Source organism: Arachis hypogaea, chromosome 14 (assembly GCF_003086295.3).
Source record: "Arachis hypogaea cultivar Tifrunner chromosome 14, arahy.Tifrunner.gnm2.J5K5, whole genome shotgun sequence".
NCBI lineage: Eukaryota > Viridiplantae > Streptophyta > Magnoliopsida > Fabales > Fabaceae > Arachis > Arachis hypogaea.
In genome coordinates, this window is record NC_092049.1 from 99,338,462 (window position 1) to 99,357,735 (window position 19,274).

The window sequence follows — 19,274 nt, forward strand, 5'->3', positions numbered from 1 at the left end:
CCAAGGCTAAGTGGTGTAAGCAATTAGAATATGAGTTACCAAATACAGAAAAGTTATCCATAAACACCTCAATGAATCTTTCAATCATGTCTGAAAATATGGAGAGCATGCACCTTTGGAATGTTGCAGGTGCATTGCACAATCCAAATGGTATTCTCCTATAAGCAAAAATGCCATATGGACAAGTAAATAAAGTTTTTTCCTGGTCCTTGGGGTCTACAACAATTTGGTTGTAGCCCGAATAAGCATCCAAGAAGCAATAATACTCATGTCTAGCCAATCTCTCAAGCGTCTGATCCATGAAAGGTAGGGGAAAGTGATCCTTCCTGGTGGCCTCATTAAGCTTCCTATAATCAATGCACATGCGCCACCCGGTCACCGTTCTTGTAGGTATCAGCTCATTCTTCTCATTCGGTACAACAGTGACCCCTTCTTTCTTTGGGACTACTTGCACAGGGCTTACCCAAGGGCTGTCTGAGATGGGGTAGATCACCCCTGCTTGCCACAACTTTAATACTTCTTTTTGGACCACTTCATTCATGGTTGGATTCAACCTTCTTTGTTGCTGTCTTGAGGGCTTAGCACCTTCCTCAAGTAGTATCTTGTGCATGCACATTGAAGGGTTGATTCCTTTTAAGTCTGCAAGTGTCCAGCCTATGGCATCCTTGTGCTATTTTAGCACTTGGATAAGTTCTTCTTCCTATTCCTCACTCAAGCTTGAATTGATGATCATCGGGTAAGTGTTGTTGTCACCCAAATATGTATATTTCAAGCTTGGTGGTAAGGTCTTCAGCTCTAGTTTTGGTGCATCTACTTCCTTGCTGTTTTTGGGGTTCAACATGATTGAATTCTCCATGGTTCCTTGTGGTAGTTCTCCACTTGATGCTTGCTGTTCTAATTCAATAGTTCCTTCACATTGTTCTTCTTCCAAAACTCCTTGAACTATCTATTCTATGGTGTCTACCATCATGCATTCTCTTATGGATTCCTTGGGGTAACTCATTGCCTTAAAGACATTGAAGACCATCTTCTCTTCATGTAATCTCAAGACTAATTCCCCTTTTTGTACATCAATGATGGCTCCAGCAGTAGCTAGGAATGGCCTTCCTAGAATAATTGATGTGTTAGCCTCTTTTTCCATATCCAACACAACAAAGTCAGCTAGGAAAATGAATTCTCCCACTTTCACCAGCAAGTATTCTACTACCCCATGTGGGAACTTGAAGGTTCTGTCAGCTAATTGGAGTGCCATTCTTGTTGGCTTGGCTTCCTCAATCTTCATCCTCTTCATCATGGTTAGGGACATGAGATTGATGCTAGCTCCTAAGTCACACAAGGCCTTCTCAATGTTGATATCTCCTATGATGCAGGGGATTTGGAAACTCCTTGGGTCCTTCATTTTCTGGGATAGCTTCCTTTGTATTATGGCACTACACTCCTCAGTTAGCACTATGGTCTCTTTTTCTCCCCAGTTTCTCTTTCTTGTCATGAGCTCCTTAAAAAATTTGGCATAGAGTGGCATTTGCTCCAGTGCCTCAGCAAATGGTATGTTGATTTGGAGCTTCTTGAAGATCTCTAAAAATCTAGAGAACTGGCCATCCTTCCCATCTTTCCTCATCCTTTGTGGATATGGTGCCTTTGGAACATAAGGCTTCAAGATTGGCTTTGGTGGTGATGGGGTAGGGGTCTCCTCTTCACTCTTGTTTTCAGGCTTTTCTGCAGCTCCTTTTTGTTGGTTGCTCTGACTTGGGGTTGCTTCTTCCACCACCTTTCCGCTTCTAAGTGTGATGGCTTTGCATTCCCCTCTTGGGTTAGCTATGGTATCACTGAAAAATGTATGTGTAGACATAAGAATTTTCTTGGATAGAATCCCCACTTGTGCTTCTAATTTTGAAATGGCTGCGCCTTGATTCTTCAGATTTGACCTGTACTCTTCTTGATTGGCATCTATCCTCTTGTCATCTTGTGTTTTTCTCTCCAAAAGAGTGTAAATAGCTCCTGTCAGCTGTGATGACAGTTGTGCTATTGCAGCTTCGACTCTCTCAAAGTTGCTCTTGATCTCATATGGTTGCATGGTTGAGGTTGATGTGTCTTGATGGTGGTTGTTGTGTATTTGTTGAGTGGAATGATATGATGCATTTTGTGTATTGTAGTAGGGTCTGTTATTGTTTGATTGATGGTTGGGGTTGTGATTGTGGTATTGATTGGCTTGGTATGGCTTTGTATGATCTGGATTGTGGTTTTGTTGGTTTTCCCACCCAAAATTTGGGTGGTTCTTCCAACCTGCATTGTACATTTTAGAGTTTGGGTCATATGGAGGTCTAGAATTATTCACATAATTAGCTTGTTCCCATTCACCTTCGACTTCTGGTGCATCCCCTTCTTGTTGGGGAGTTTGGACTTGGATGGCTAAGACTTGATTACTCTCCATCTTCTTGGTCAAGACTGCTAGTTGTGCAGTGATCAATTTGTTTTGGGCCAGCAAGGCATCCATTGAGTTGAGCTCCATCACTCCTCTCTTTTGAGTTCTTTCTGAAGCATAGAAGTACTCATTCTCGACTACAGTCTTTATGACATCTATGGCTTCTTCAATGGTTTTCTTCTTATTGAGTAAGCCTCCAGAAGAATGATCTACTGCTTGCTTTGACTCATATGACAGCCCTTCATAGAAGATGTGTAGTTGCACCCACTCATTGAACATATCAAGTGGGAATTTCCTTGTCAAATCCTTGAACCTCTCCCAGGCCTTATAGAGTGTTTCACCATCTTGCTGTCTGAAAGTTTGTACCTCAGCTCTTAGCCTGTTGACTCTCTGTGGAGGGTAAAATCTTGCTAGAAATTTATTTACAACGTCATCCCATGTGGTTAGACTCTCCTTGGGAAATGCTTCCAACCACTTTGCTGCCTTATCTCTGAGTGAGAAAGGGAACAAAAGTAGCTTGTAGGTGTCAGGGTGCACACCATTGGACTTTACAGTGTCACAAATCCTCAAGAATGTACTGAGATGTTGATTTGGGTCCTCCTGGGCTCCTCCTCCATATGAACAATTATTCTGAACAAGTGTGATGAGTTGAGGTTTCAACTCGAAGTTGTTAGCATGGATTGTTGGTTTGAGGATGCTGCTGCCACAGTTTCCTGGATTTGGGTTGATGTAGGAGCCTAAGACTCTCCTCTCTTGCCCAACATGATTTCCAGCATCTCCTCCAATATTGTCTTGTACTTCGTCATTCATGGTGGTTCTCAGATGTTCCTCCACTAGTTCCTCTCCAACTATGCCTTTGCCTCTTGCTTTCCTCCTTAATCTAAAGAAGGTCCTCTCAATTTCACTATCAAAAGAGGATGAAGTTTCTCCCCTTCTACCTGTCATACATTCAACAAACATCAAATAGAGGACAAGTGAAAGAATCACTACAGTTAAGATTAGTGGTTAGCTTGGTTAATGCAATTAATCAAACAGTTAGAAGAATGGAAATATGAACAATGAATAGCTAAAATAATCAAAGTAAAAATAAAGAAAACAGAGTGGACAGAAAAGTAAAGAGTTAAAAGAAAATAACAAGGTAATAAAATTGCTTAATCTAGCTCCCCAATCAATTTAATCATTGTCAAATTCAAACCAATCCCCGGCAACAGCGCCATAAAACTTGATGAACCGAATTCACACCCCATTATAAATTTTGTGAATCCGTTCTTTTGGCAAGCGCACCAAAATTATCGTCAAGTAATAACCCACAGTAGAGTGGATTGTATCCACAGAGATTGATAGATTTGAGCAATTTTAATCAATTGGTGAATTAGTCAAGCTAAGCAAAATAGATTGTGATTGCAGAATTGTAATTGTGCAGAATTATAAATGACTCAAAAGTAAATGAAAGCAGTAATTGGCAGAATTGGAAATGGCAGGAAAGTAAAGAGCAGAAACTTAAATGACTTAATAGTAAATGGGAATGGGGAATTGCAGAATATAAAGAAAGCTATAAAGAAAGTGGAAGATGAGAATGAGGGGATTTTATTGAGATCAGGAGATGTTGCCTCTTTGGATTAAATCCAGCTCATATCCTCTTCAATCATGCAACTCATTGACCTCTTGGCAATCATGATTGATTGAGCCCTAATCCCTTGGTGACTCAATCTCTCAGATCTTGATCAATAGCCAATTCCTTGGTCTAATTGCTCATGAAGAGAGATATGCTTGGTCCCTGATTATACCACACATCATCATAGTTCCAAGTAGAGGGAGGATTTTATGTCACCATATCCAAACACTAAAACCTAGATCCTACTCAAGTGTGAGAAGGGATTTCTAGCATGATTTCATGTTTCCTTTTCCAAGATTCCCATGAAACCCATTTTGCATTCAACCCCTTTTCGAAGGTGATTGAACACTAGCATGAAGAACGAAATTCCTTCTAGCAAATCAAAGAGAAGATGAAGAGAAGAAGAAATTCACTATCATTAATCCATCAAGTACAACAGAGCTCCCTCTCTCAATGAGAGGGAATTTAGCTACTCAGAGCTCAAGAAAAAGTAAGAGATGGAAAAATGAATCTAACTATGCTTCAACTAATAGCTCCACTGCTTAACCCCCTTCTTCAGTACTTGCAAGGGGTATTTATACTACTCCTAGAACTAGCAAATAAAGAAAATACAAAAGTGAAAGTAAAATTACATTTTGGAGGGAAAAGAAACTCAATAAACGTGATCTCACAGCTGGCATGTGGTTGGTGTTCAGTGGCATGCCACGCCTCACTCTGAATTTGACTTGGCGTGCCACACCCAATCTTCAAATGGCACGTCTTCCTCTATTGACCACCCTGGCGTGCCACGCCTTCGAGCCCAAGTGGCACGCCCAGGGTTCTTTAAAACCTTGGATAGCCTGGCGTACCACGCCTTCGAGCCCAAGTGGCACGCCCAGGCCTTTTTAAAGCCTTGGTTAGCCTGGCGTTCCATGCCTTTGAGCCCAAGTGGCATGCCCAGGCCTTGTCCCTCTCCTTGTTAGCTTCTGGAAATTTGAACTAGCGTTGCACGCCCAGGGTTTGGCGTGCCATGCCCATGCTATGTGCTTGATCTATCTCTCTGGAAAGTTGAACTAACGTGGCACACCCAGGGTTTGGCGTGCCACGCCCATCATGTGCTTGGAGTTCCTCTCTGGAAAGTTAAACTAACGTGGCACGCCCAGGGTTTGGTGTGCCACGCCCTTCATGTGCTTGGCTCCTCTGCTTGGCGTGCCACGCCCAGAACTCAAGTGGCACGCTGGTGCACGAAATTGTGATCTCTAACAATGGCGCCCAAAACTTGGTACGCACGATCTTAATCTCAACTCTTTTTCACAACTCCGCACAACTAACCAGCAAGTGCACTGGGTCGTCCAAGTAATAAACTTTACAAGAGTAAGGGTCGATCCCACGGAGATTGTCGGCTTGAAGCAAGCTATGGTCATCCTTGTAAATCTCAGTCAGGCAGATTCAAATGGTTATAAAGTTTTGATAATTAAAATATAAATAAAATATAAAATAAGATAAAGTTACTTATGTAATTCATTGGTGGGAATTTCAGATAAGCGTCTGGAGATGCTTTGTTGCTTCTGAACCTCTGCTTTCCTATTGTCTTCTTCCAACTATGCGTTACCTCCTTCCATGGCAAGCTGTATGATCCTCTCGGATGAAAACAAATCCATATGCGCTGTCACCGCACGGCTAATCATCTGTCGGTTCCTGCTAGCGTCGGAATAGGACCATTGTCCTTTTGCACACTATCACTTGTGCCCCACATTCGCAGCCTGCGCTGGAAGTGAGTCAAGCCAGCTCATGAGCTAGCTCGAGCTCGACTCGTTAATAGCTCGATAAGCTAAGCTCGTGAGCTAGTGAGCCAAGCTTGAGCTTGGATAAGCTCAACTCATTAGCTCGTGAGCTGACTCGATTATATATATATATATAATAATAATCTTAATTATTTAAAATTTTATATTTATTTTTTACATATAATTTTGATGCAGGACATAAATAAAAAATTTATAATTTATTGATAGATAACAGTATATAAAATTGATCTTTTTAAATATTTTTAAAAAAATATAAGTTATAATTTATTGATATAGAATTATAGATTATGTATTTATATTTCTATTATTTGAGCCAGCTCGTGACCTTTTGGTGAGTCGAGCTTGAGCTTAAGAAATAGGCTCGATTGTTAATGAGTCGAGCCGTGAGCCAAGCTCAATTTTTGTGAGCCGACCTTGAGCTTGGTCAAGCTCGGCTTAGCTCAGCTCACTTCCAGCCCTATTCGCAGGTTTGAAGCTCGTCACAGTCATCCCTTCCCAGATCCTACTCGGAATACCACAGACAAGGTTTAGACTTTCCGGATCTCAGGAATGCTGCCAATGGTTCTAGCCTATACCACGAAGATTCTGATCTCACGGAATGGAATGCTCTGTTGTCAGGAGAGGCAACCATGCGTCGTGAACCAGGAGGCCAAGAGATACACACTCAAGCTATTGCAGGTAGAACGGAAGTGGTTGTCAGGCACGCGTTCATAAGTGAGAATGATGATGAGTGTCACGGGTCATCTCATTCATCAGGTTGAAGTGCGAGTGAATATCTTAGAGAAGAAGTAGGCGTGAATTGAATAGAAAAACAATAGTACTTGTATTAATTCATGAAGAACAGCAGAGCTCCACACCTTAATCTTTGGGGTGTAGAAACTCCACCGTAGAAAATACATAAGTGAAAGGTCTAGGCATGGCCGTGAGGCTAGCCTCCAAACGTGTACAATGGTAAAGTCTAAGGACTAAACGTCTAGAGATGTCAAAAGCTCTAAAAAATAAATCTCTAAAAGTAGTTTTTATACAAAACTAGTAGCCTAGGATTACAGAAAATGAGTAACTAAGTGCAGATAGTGCAGAAATCCACTTCCGGGGCCCACTTGGTGTGTGCTTGGGCTGAGCATTGAAGCTTTTTCTTGCTTAGGCTGTTCCTAGAGTTAAACGCCAGCTTTGATGCCAGTTTGGGCATTTAACTCCAATTCTGGTGCCAATTTGGGCGTTTTACGCCAAGATGTTTTAGGCTGACTTTGAACGCCAGTTTGGGCCATCAAATCTCGGGCAAAGTATAGACTATTAAATATTTCTGGAAAGCCCAGGATGTCTACTTTCCAACGCAATTAAGAGTGCGCCAATTGGGCTTCTGTAGCTCCAGAAAATCCACTTTGAGTGCAGGGAGGTCAGAATCCAACAGCATCTGTAGTCCTTTTTCAGCCTCTGAATCAGATTTTCGCTCAGGTCCCTCAATTTCAGCCAGAAAATACCTGAAATCACAGAAAAATACTCAAACTCATAGTAAAGTCCACAAATATGATTTTTGAATAAAAACTAATAAAAATATAATAAAAAATAACTAAATCATACTAAAAACCATGTAAAAACAATGCCAAAAAGGGTATAAATTATCCGCTCATCACAACACCAAACTTGAATTGTTGCTTGTCCCCAAGCAAATGAAAATAAAATAGGATAAAAAGAAGAGAATATATAATAAATTCCAAACTTATCAATGAAGATTAGCTTTAATTAGATGAGCGGGACTTGTAGCCTTTTTGCTTCTGAACAGTTTTGGCATCTCACTTTATCCTTTGAAGTTTAGAATGATTGGCATCTGTAGGAACTCAGAATTCAGATAGTGTTATTGATTCTCCTAGTTCAGTATGTTGATTCTTGAACACAGCTACTTTATGAGTCTTGGCCGTGACCCTAAGCATTTTGTTTTCCAGTATTACCACCGGATACATAAATGCCACAGACACATAACTAGGTGAACCTTTTCAGATTGTGACTCAGCTTTGCTAGAGTCCCCAGTTAGAGGTGCCCAGAGCTCTTAAGCACACTCTTTTTGCTTTGGACCACAACTTTAACCACTCAGTCTCAAGCTTTTCACTTGACACCTTCACGCCACAAGCACATGGTTAGGGACAGCTTGGTTTAGCCGCTTAGGCTAGGATTTTATTCCTGTGGGCCCTCCTATCCATTAATGCTCAAAGCCTTGGATCCTTTTTATCCTTGCCTTTTGGGTTAAAGGGCTATTGGCTTTTTCTGCTTACTTTTTCTTTTTCTTTCTTTTTTTTTCGCAAGCCTTGCTATTCACTGCTTTTTCTTGCTTCAATAATCAATTTTATGATTTTTCAGATTATCAATAACATTTCCCCTTTTTCATTATTCTTTCAAGAGCCAACAATTTTAACATTCATAAACAACAAATTCAAAAATATGCACTGTTCAAGATTCATTCAGAAAACAAAAAGTATTGCCACCACATCAAAATAATTAAGCTCATTTCAAGATAAAATTCGAAATCCATGTACTTCTTGTTCTTTTGAAATTAAAAACATTTTTCATTTAAGAAAGGTGATGGATTCATAGGACATTCATAGCTTTAAGGCATAGACACTAGACACTAATGATCATGTAATAAAGACACAAACATAAATAAAACATAAGGCATAGGAAATGAAAAACAGAAAATAAAGAACAAAGAAATTAAAGAATGGGTCCACCTTAGTGATGGCGGCTAGTTCTTCCTCTTGAAGATCTTATGGAGTGCTTGAGCTCCTCTATGTCTCTTCCTTGCCTTTGTTGCTCCTCCCTCATGCCTCTTTGGTCTTCTCTAATTTCATGGAGGAGGATGGAATGCTCTTGGTGCTCTATCCTTAGTTGTCCCATGTTGGAACTTAATTCTCCTAGGGAGGTGTTGATTTGCTCCCAATAGTTTTGTGGAGGAAAATGCATCCCATGAGGCATCTCAGGGATTTCATGATGAGGAATTTCCTCATGCTCTTTTTGAGGTCCATGAGTGGGCTCTCTTGTTTGCTCCATCATTTTCTTAGTGATGGGCTTGTCCTCTTCAATGAGGGTGTCTTTCTCTATGACAACTCCAACTGAATTGCATAGGTGACAAATGAGATGAGGGAAGGCTAACCTTGCCAAAGTGAAGGGCTTGTCTGCCCCCTTGTGGAGTTATAGGGATATAATCTCATGAACTTCTATTTCCTCTCCATTCATGATGTTATGGATCATGATAGCCCGGTCTATTGTAACTTCAGACCGGTTGCTAGTAGGAATGATAGAGCGTTGGATGAACTCCAACCATCCCCTAGCCAGGGTTTGAGGTCAAGCCTTCCTAGTTGAACTGGCTTGCCTCTTGAATCTCTCTTCCATTGAGCGCCTTCCACACAAATGTCCCTAAGGACTTGGTCCAACCTTTTATCAAAGTTGACCCTTCTAGTGAAAGGGTGAGGATCTCCTTGCATCATTGGCAAGTTAAATTCTAGCCTCACATTTTCCAGACTAAAATCCAAGTAGTTCTCCCAAACCATTGTGAGACAATTCTTTGGGTTCGGGTTCACACTTTGGTCATGGTTCTTAGTGATCCATGCATTGGTATAGAACTCTTGAACCATTAAGATCCTGACTTGTTGAATGGGGTTGGTGAGGATTTCCCAACCTTTTCTTCAAACTTCATGTCGGATCTCCGGATATTCACTCTTTTTGAGCTTGAAGGGGACCTCGGGGATTACCTTTTTCTTGGCCACAACTTCATAGAAGTGGTCTTGATGGACCTTTGAGATGAATCTCTCCATCTCCCATGACTTGGAGGTGGAAGCTATTGTCTTCCCTTTCCTTTTTCTAGAGGTTTCTCCAGCCTTAGGTGCCATTAGTGGTTATGGAAAAATAAAAAGCTTAGCTTTTCCCACACCAAACTTAGAAGATTTGCTTGTCCTCGACCAAAAAAAGAAAGAAAAGAGTAGAAGAAGAAGAAATGGAGGAGATGGAGGGTTGGTGTTGGTTCGGCCAAGGTGGGTTGTAGTGTGTATGTTGTGTGAAATTGAAGGTAGTGAGGAGGGGTATTTATAGGATAAGAGAGGGGGGTTCGGTCATGAAGGGGAGGGTTTAGGAGGGAATTAGTTTGAATTTGAATGGTGAGGTAGGTGGGGTTTTATGATGGATGGATGTGAGTGGTGAAGAGAGTATGGGGAAGAGGGTAAGATTTGATAGGTGAATGGTGTTTGGGGAAGAGGTATTGAGGTGATTGGTCAAGGGTGTATGGGGAAGAGTGTTATGGAAAGGTGTGAAGAGGAGAGAAGAAGAAGTGGGGTAGGTGGGGATCCTGTGGGTCCACAGATCCTGAGGTGTCAAGGAATTTGAGTCTCTGCACCATTCTGGCGTTTAAACGCCTATTCTGTGCCAATTCTGGCATTTAACGCCAGCTCTACTACCTTTCCTGGCATTAAACGCCAGCCAGATGCCCATTTCTGGCGTTAAATGCCAGCCAGATGCCGATTTCTGGCGTTTAATGCCAACCTGTGCCAGACAGCCCTTTCTGGCGTTAAACACCCAGAGTGTTGCCCATTCTGGGGTTTAACGCCCATAATGCTGCCAGGCTGGGCGTTAAACGCCCATTCTACTATCCTTACTAGCGTTTAAACGCCAGTAAGCCTGTCCTCTAGGGTGTGCTATTTTTAATGCTGTTTTTCATTCTGTTTTTGATTTTTCAGTTGTTTTTGTGACTTCACATGATCATCAACCTAAAGAAAACATAAAATAACAATGGAAAATAAATAAATATAATTAAATAACATTGGGTTGCCTCCCGATAAGCGCTTCTTTAATGTTAATAGCTTGACAATGAGCTCTTAGAGAGCTTCACAGAGATTCAGAGCTTGATATTGGCATCCCAACACCAAACTTAGAAGTTGAGTGTGGGAGCTCTGTTTGACTTTGTATTGAGAGAAGCTTTTCATGCTTCCTCTCCATGGTTACAGAAGAAGATCATTGAGCCTTAAACACAAGGTAGTCCTCATTCACTTGAAGTACTAACTCTCTTCTGTCCACATTAATCACAGCTCTTGCTGTGGCTAGGAAGGGTCTTCCAAGGATGATGGAATCATCTTCATCCTTCCCAGTCTCTAGGATTATGAAGTCAGCAGGGATGTAATAGCCTTCAACCTTCACTAAGACATCCTCTACAAGTCCATAAGCCTATTTCCTTGAATTGTCTGCCATCTCTAGTGAGATTCTTGCAGCTTGCACCTCAAAGATCCCTAGTTTCTCCATTACAAAGAGGGGCATGAGTTTTATACTTGACCCAGGGTCACACAGAGCCTTCTTAAAGGTCATGGTACCTATAGTACAAGGTATTAAGAACTTTTCAGGATCCTGTTTCTTCTGAGGTAATTTCAGTTGAACCAGATCATTTAGTTCATTGATGAGCAATGAGGGTTCATCCTCCCAAGTCTCATTACCAAATAACTTGGCATTCAGCTTCATGATTGCTCCTAGATACTGAGCAACTTACTCTTCAACAATGTCTTCATCCTCTTCAGATGAAGAATACTCATCAGAGCTCATGAATGGCAACAGTAAGTTCAGTGGAATCTCTATGGTCTCTATATGAGCCTCAGATTCCTTTGGTTCCTCAATAGGGAACTCCTTGGAGGCCAGTGCACATCCATTGAGGTCTTCCTCACTGGAAATCACTGCCTTTCCCTCCTCTACAAGTTCGGCCATGGTGGTTATATGGATGGCCTTGCACTCTCTTTTTGGATTCTCTTCTGTATTGCTTGGGAGAGTACTAGGAGGGAGTTCAGTAACTCTTTTACTCAGCTGACCCACTTGTGCCTCCAAATTTCTAATGGAGGACCTTGCTTCAGTCATGAAACTGAGAGTGGTCTTAGATAGATCAGAGACTACAGTTGCTAAGTCAGAGTGACTCTGCTTAGAATTCTCTGTCTGTTGCTGAGAAGATGATGGAAAAGGTTTGTTATTGCCAAACCGTGCTCTCCCACTATTATTATTATTGAAGCCTTGATTAGGCTTCTGTTGACCCTTCCATGAGAGATTAGGATGATTTCTCCATGAAGGATTGTAGGTGTTTCCATAGGATTCTCCCATGTAATTCACCTCTTCCATTCCAAGATTCTCAGGATCATAGGCTTCTTCTTCAGAGGAAGCTTCCTTAGTATTGCCTGTTGCAGCTTGCATTCCAAACAGACTTTGAGAAATCATATTGACTTGCTGAGTTAATATTTTGTTCTGAGCCAATATTGCATTCAAAGTATCAATCTCAAGAACTCCTTTCTTCTGAGTTGTCCCATTATTCACAGGATTCCTTTCAGAAGTGTACATGAACTGGTTATTTGCAACCATTTCAATGAGTTCCTGGGCTTCTGCAGGCGTCTTCTTCAGATGAAGAGATCCTCCAGCAGAGTGGACATCTTGGACAATTCAGACAGACCATCATAGAATATACATATGATGCTCCATTCTGAAAACATGTCAGAAGGACACCTTCTGATCAATTGCTTGTATCTTTCCCAAGCTTCATAGAGGGATTCACCTTTCTTCTGTTTGAAGGTTTGGACTTCCACTCTAAGCTTTCTCAACTTTTGAGGTGGAAAGAATTTGGCCAAGAAAGTATTGACCAACTTTTTCCAAGAGTTCAGGCTATCTTTAGGTTGTGAGTCCAACCATGTCCTAGCTCTGTCTCTTACAGCAAAGAGAAAAAGCATAAGTCTGTAGACCTCAGGATTAACCCCATTGGTCTAACAGTGTCACAAATTTGCAAGAATTCAGCTAAAAACTGATGAGGATCTTCCAATGGAAGTCCATGAAACTTGCAATTCTGCTGCATTAGAGAAACTAATTGAGGCTTAAGCTCAAAGTTGTTTGCTCCAATTGCAGGAATTGAGATGCTTCTTCCACAGAAGTCAGAAGAGGGTGCAATAAAGTCACCAAGCATCTTCCTTGCATCTCCACCATTGTTATTAGGTTCGGCCATCTCTTCTTCTTTTTCAAAAAATTCTGTCAGGTCCTCTCCAGAGTGTTGTGCTTTAGCTTCTCTTAGCTTCCTCTTTAGAGTCCTTTCAGGTTCCGGATCAGCTTCAACAAGAATGTTCTTATCCTTGCTCCTGCTCATATGAAAAAGAAGAGAACAGAAAAGAATAGAATTCCTCTATGTCACAGTATAGAGATTCCTTTATGTGAGTAGAAGAAGAGAAAAGTAGAAGAATGAGAAGAGAGAAATTCGAACACAGAGAGGGAGAGAGGGTTCGAATTATAAGAAGAAGAGAAGTGTTAGTAAATAAATAAATAAATAGAAAGAGATGAGAGAGAGAATTCAATTTTAAAATTAAAATAAAAGGAAAATATTTTTTGTTTTTATTTTAATTATTGGTTAGTATTTGAAATTATAGAAAGGAATAAAGTGAAATTAAAATTTAAAATAATTAGTTAATTAAAAAGAATTTTGAAAAAGTGGTGAGGAGTTTTCGAAAATTAGAGAGAGAAAAGTGGTTAGGTAGTTTTGAAAAAGATATGATAGAAATAGTAAACTTTTAAAATCAAACAAAAAGTTAAGTAGTTAATTGAAGAAGATTTGAAAATCAATTTTGAAAAAATAAGAAGTTAGAAAAGATTTTGAAATTCATTTTAAAAAATATATGATTGAAATTTATTTTGAAAAAGAATTAAAAAGGAAATTAAAAATATTTGATTTTGAAAATTAAAGTTGATTACTTGATTAACAAGAAATTAAAAGATATGATTCTAGAATTCAAAGATTGAACCTTTCTTAATAGGCAAGTAACAACATGAAAATTTTTTAATCTAAACATTAAATGTTAGTAGTAATTTCGAAAATTATGAAACAAAAGTAAGAAAAAGATTTGATTTTTGAAAAAGATAGAAATTTTAATTTGAAATATTGACTTGACTAACAAGGAACAACTAAATTTTAAAACTTTATGACTAAATCAATTCAAATTTTCGAAATTTATGAGTGAAATAAGGGAAAGATATTTTTTTTATTTTTGAATTTTTAATGAGGAGAGAGAAAAATAACTAAATGATGCAAAACATAAAAATTTAAGATCAAAACTAATAATGCATGCAAGAACACTTTGAATGTCAAGATAAACACCAAGAACACTTTGAAGATCATGATGAACATCAAGAACATATTTTTGAAAATTTTTAAGAAAAGAAAGACATGAAAGACACCAAACATAAAAATTTTTAAACTTTAGACACTAATAATTAAAAAATGCATATGAAAAATAAGAAAAGATACAAAACAAGAAAATTTAAAGATCAAACAAAGAAATTCATCAAGAACAACTTGAAGATCATGAAGAACAATTCCATGCATGTGTTCTTCGAAAATTTAAAGAAAAATTAAAAACATGAAATTGATACCAAACTTAAAATTTGACACTAGACTCAAACAAGAAACATAAAATTTTTGGTTTTTATGGTTTTATTAAAAAAAAATTTTGGATTTTTTGAAAATTATTTGGAAAAAGAAAAATAAGAATTTCAAAATTTTTAATAAGAATTCCAAGAATCATGCAATGTTAGTCTAAAGCTTCGGTCCAAAATTTTAGACATGGCTTAATAGCCAGCCAAGCTTTATGTGAAAGCTTCGGTCCAAAAGATTAGACATGGCCAAATGGCCAGCCAAGCTTCAACATACAAATCAGACATACAATAGCTGAATTGCTGAGAATAAAAAAGCTCTTGCAATGATAAGTGAAAGCCTCATTCCAAAAAAATTAGACATGGCTTAGTAGCCAGCCAGGCTTCACATATCAACTGAAACTCTAGAATTCATTCTTAAAAATTCTGAAGAACATAGAATAATTTATTTTATTTATTATTATTTTTTTGAAAATTTTTCGAACTAAAAAGCTTTAAAAATAAAATAAAATTACCTAATCTGAGCAACAAGATGAACCGTCAGTTGTCCAAACTCGAACAATCCCCGGCAACGGCGCCAAAAACTTGGTGCACGAAATTGTGATCTCTAACAATGGCGCCCAAAACTTGGTACACATGATCTTAATCTCAACTCTTTTTCACAACTCCGCACAACTAACCAGCAAGTGCACTAGGTCGTCCAGGTAATAAACCTTACGTGAGTAAGGGTCGATCCCACGGAGATTGTCGGCTTGAAGCAAGCTATGGTCATCCTTGTAAATCTCAGTCAGGCAGATTCAAATGGTTATAAAGTCTTGATAATTAAAATATAAATAAAATATAAAATAAGATAAAGTTACTTATGTAATTCATTGGTGGAAATTTCAGATAAGCGTCTGGAGATGCTTTGTTGCTTCCGAACCTCTGCTTTCCTATTGTCTTCTTCCAACCATGCGTTACCTCCTTCCATGGCAAGCTGTATGATCCTCTCGGATGAAAACAAATCCATATGCGCTGTCACCGCATAGCTAATCATCTGTTGGTTCCCGCTAGCGTCGGAATAGGACCATTGTTCTTTTGCACATTGTCACTTGTGCCCCACATTCACAGGTTTGAAGCTCGTCACAGTCATCCCTTCCCAGATCCTACTCGGAATACCACAAACAAGGTTTAGACTTTTCGGATCTCAGGAATGCTGCCAATGGTTCTAGCCTATACCACGAAGACTCTGATCTCACGGAATGGAATGCTCTGTTGTCCGGAGAGGCAACCAAGCGTCGTGAACCAGGAGGCCAAGAGATACACACTCAAGCTATTGCAGGTAGAATAGAAGTGGTTGTCAGGCACGCGTTCATAAGTGAGAATGATGATGAGTGTCACGGGTCATCTCATTCATCAGGTTGAAGTGCGAGTGAATATCTTAGAGAAGAAGTAGGCGTTAATTGAATAGAAAAACAATAGTACTTGTATTAATTCATGAAGAACAGCAGAGCTCCACACCTTAATCTTTGGGGTGTAGAAACTCCACCGTAGAAAATACATAAGTAAAAGGTCTAGGCATGGCCGTGAGGCCAGCCTCCAAACGTGTACAATGGTAAAGTCTAAGGACTAAACGTCCAGAGATGTCAAAAGCTCTAAAATAAATCTCTAAAAGTAGTTTTTATACTAAACTAGTAGCCTAGGATTACAGAAAATAAGTAACTAAGTGCAGATAGTGCAGAAATCCACTTCCGGGGCCCACTTGGTGTGTGCTTGGGCTGAGCATTGAAGATATTTTGTACTTAGGCTGTTTCTGGAGTTAAACGCCAGCTTTGATGCCAGTTTGGACGTTTAACTCCAATTCTGGTGCCAGTTTGGGCGTTTTACACCACGATGTTTTAGGCTGACCTTGAATGCCAGTTTGGGCCATCAAATCTCGGGCAAAGTATAAACTATTATATATTGCTGGAAAGCCCAGGATGTCTACTTTCCAACGCACTTGAGAGCGCACCAATTAGGCTTCTGTAGCTCTGGAAAATCTACTTCAAGTGCAGGGAGGTCAGAATCTAATAGCATCTACAGTCCTTTTTCAGCCTCTGAATCAGATATTTGCTCAGGTCCCTCAATTTCAGCCAGAAAATACCTAAAATCATAGAAAAAAAATACAAACTCATAGTAAAGTCCAGAATTGTGATTTTTGAATAAAATCTAATAAAAATATAATAAAAATAACTAAATCATACTAAAAACCATGTAAAAACAATGCCAAAAAGGGTATAAATTATCCGCTCATCACACGCCCAGGTCTTCTCTTGGGTGATTGGTGATGATGGCGTGCCACGCCTGGGACTCAAGTGGCACGCCCAAGTGATTTTTAAAGTTGGTGTGCCACGCCTTCGATACCAAGTGGCACGCCCATATGGTTGGCCTTGTTTCTCCCTTTCCGGAAAGTATAACCAACGTGCCACGCCCAGGGGTTGGCGTGCCACGCCCATCATTTGCTTTGGTTCCAATAGCTGGCGTGGCACGCCCAGCCTTTGCTTTGGCCTTCTTTGTACCTTAGCGTGCCATGCCCAGATGCTCAAGTGGCACGCCCAAGTAAGGGTGGAAGCTTGGCATGCGACGCCTTCGACCTCAAGTGGCACGCCCAGCCTTTTTAGCCCTCAACCTCTTCTCTGGAATTTTGTACTAGCGTGTCATGCCATGCTGCTCAAGTGGCATGCCCATTCATTTGTGTCTTTCTTAGCTTGGCATGCCACGCCTAGGTTTTCAAGTGGCACGCCCAAGTAATTTTAAAGCTGGCGTGCCACGCCTTCGATACCAAGTGGCACGCCCATGGCTTAAGTGGTGGGTTTGGCGTGCCACGCTGATGAGCGGATAATTTATACGCTTTTTGACATTGTTTTTAGTATGTTTTTAGTAGGATCTAGTTACTTTTAGGGATATTTTCATTAGTTTTTATGTTAAATTCACATTTCTGGACTTTACTATGAGTTTGTGTGTTTTTCTGTGATTTCAGGTATTTTCTGGCTGAAATTGAGGGACTTGAGCAAAAATCAGATTCAGAGGTTGAAGAAGGACTGCTGATGCTGTTGGATTCTGACCTCCCTGCACTCAAAGTGGATTTTCTGGAGCTACAGAACTCGAAATGGCGCGCTTCCAATTGCGTTGGAAAGTAGACATCCAGGGCTTTCCAGCAATATATAATATTCTATACTTTGGCCAAGAATTTACGACGTAAACTGGCGTTCAACGCCAGCCTTCTGCCCAAATCTGGCGTCCAGCGCCAGAAAAGGATCCAAAACCAGAGTTGAACGCCCAAACTGGCACAGAAACTGGCGTTCAACTCCACAAATGGCCTCTGCACGTGCAACACTCAAGCTCAGCCCAAACACACACCAAGTGGGCCCCGGAAGTGGATTTATGTATCAATTACTTACTCATGTAAACCCTAGTAGCTAGTTTATTATAAATAGGACCTTTTACTATTGTATTAGGCGTCTTTTTGACCATCTTTGGTCTCAGTTTTAATCTATTGTTCATCTTTGGATTACCTTATGATCCTTTGATCACGTTTTAGGGGGCTGGCCATCTCGGCCATGCCTGGACCTTCACTTATGTATTTTTAACGGTAGAGTTTCTACACTCCATAGATTAAGGTGTGGAGCTCTGCTGTTCCTCAAAGATTAATGCAAGTACTACTGTTTTCTATTCAATTCATCTTATTTCGCTTCTAAGATATCCATTTGCACCAAAGAACGTGATGAAGGTGATGATTATGTGTGACGCTCATCACCATCTCCCCTATGAACACGTGCCTGACAAACACTTCCGTTCTACATGAGATAAGCTAGAATGAATATCTCTTAGATCTCTTAACCGGAATCTTCGTGGCGTAAGCTAGAATGATGGCGGCATTCAAGAGAATCCGGAAAGTCTAAACCTTGTCTGTGGTATTCCGAGTAGGATTCAATGATTGAATGACTGTGACGAGCTTCAAACTCGCGAGTGCTGGGCGTTGGTGACAGACGCAAAAGGAGGGTGAATCCTATTCCAGCATGATCGAGAACCGACAGATGAATGGCCGTGCTGTGACAGAGCATGTGAGCATATCTTTCACTGAGAGGAGGGGATGTAGCCACTGACAACGGTGATGCCCTTGCATAAAGCCAGCCATGGAAAGGAGTAAGATTGATTGGATGAAGATAGCAGGAAAGCAGAGGTTCAGAGGAACGAAAAGCATCTCCATTCGCTTATCTGAAATTCCTACCAATGATTTACATAAGTATCTCTATCCCTATTTTAATATTAATTTCGAAAACTCCATAACTGTTTTATATCCGCCTGACTGAGATTTACAAGGTGACCATAGCTTGCTTCATACCAACAATCTCCGTGGGATTCGACCCTTACTCACGTAAGGTATTACTTGGACGACCCAGTGCACTTGCTGGTTAGTTGTATCGAAGTTGTGACAATTATGAATTAAGATCAGAGCACCAAGCTTTGGAGCCATTACCAGGATTTGTTCGAGCCTGGAGATCACAATTTCGTGCACCAAGTTTTTGGCGCCGTTGCCGGGGATTGTTTGAGTTTGGACAACTGACGGTTCATCTTGTCGCTCAGATTAGGTAATTTTCTTTTTGTTTTCTTTTCAAAAATTTTTCAAAAGCATTTCTAAAATTTTCTCATCTGTTTTCAAAAAAAATAAAAATATTTTCAAAAATTTTATTCAAGATTTTTAAGAATGAATTCTAGTGTTTCATGAAGCATGTGAAGCCTGGCTGGCTGTAACGCCATGTCTAAATTCTTTTGGACTGAGGCTTCCAAACCATCAGAGGTAAGTTACATACTTGATAAATGATGAGCAGCAATTTGTTATCAAGATCAATATACTCTGATGTTATCTGCTGAAGCTTGGCTGGCCATTGGCCATGTCTAGTGTTTTGGACTGGAGCTTTCATTGAAAGCTTGGCTGGCTAGTGAGCCATGTCTAATTCCTGGACTGAAGCTTTAGACTAAGAATGCAAGATTCCTGGAATTCATATTAAAAATT

General features: G+C 40.1%; 2 non-coding genes across 2 annotated transcripts; both read left to right on the forward strand.

The window, feature by feature from the left end:
• Positions 1 to 2,696: 2,696 nt before the first annotated feature.
• On the forward strand, positions 2,697 to 2,803 carry LOC112745522 (small nucleolar RNA R71). The gene has a single exon (XR_003173446.1). It is a non-coding gene; the product is annotated as a small nucleolar RNA R71 (small nucleolar RNA).
• Positions 2,804 to 12,319: 9,516 nt separating this feature from the next.
• On the forward strand, positions 12,320 to 12,423 carry LOC112746133 (small nucleolar RNA R71). The gene has a single exon (XR_003174030.1). It is a non-coding gene; the product is annotated as a small nucleolar RNA R71 (small nucleolar RNA).
• Positions 12,424 to 19,274: the final 6,851 nt, after the last annotated feature.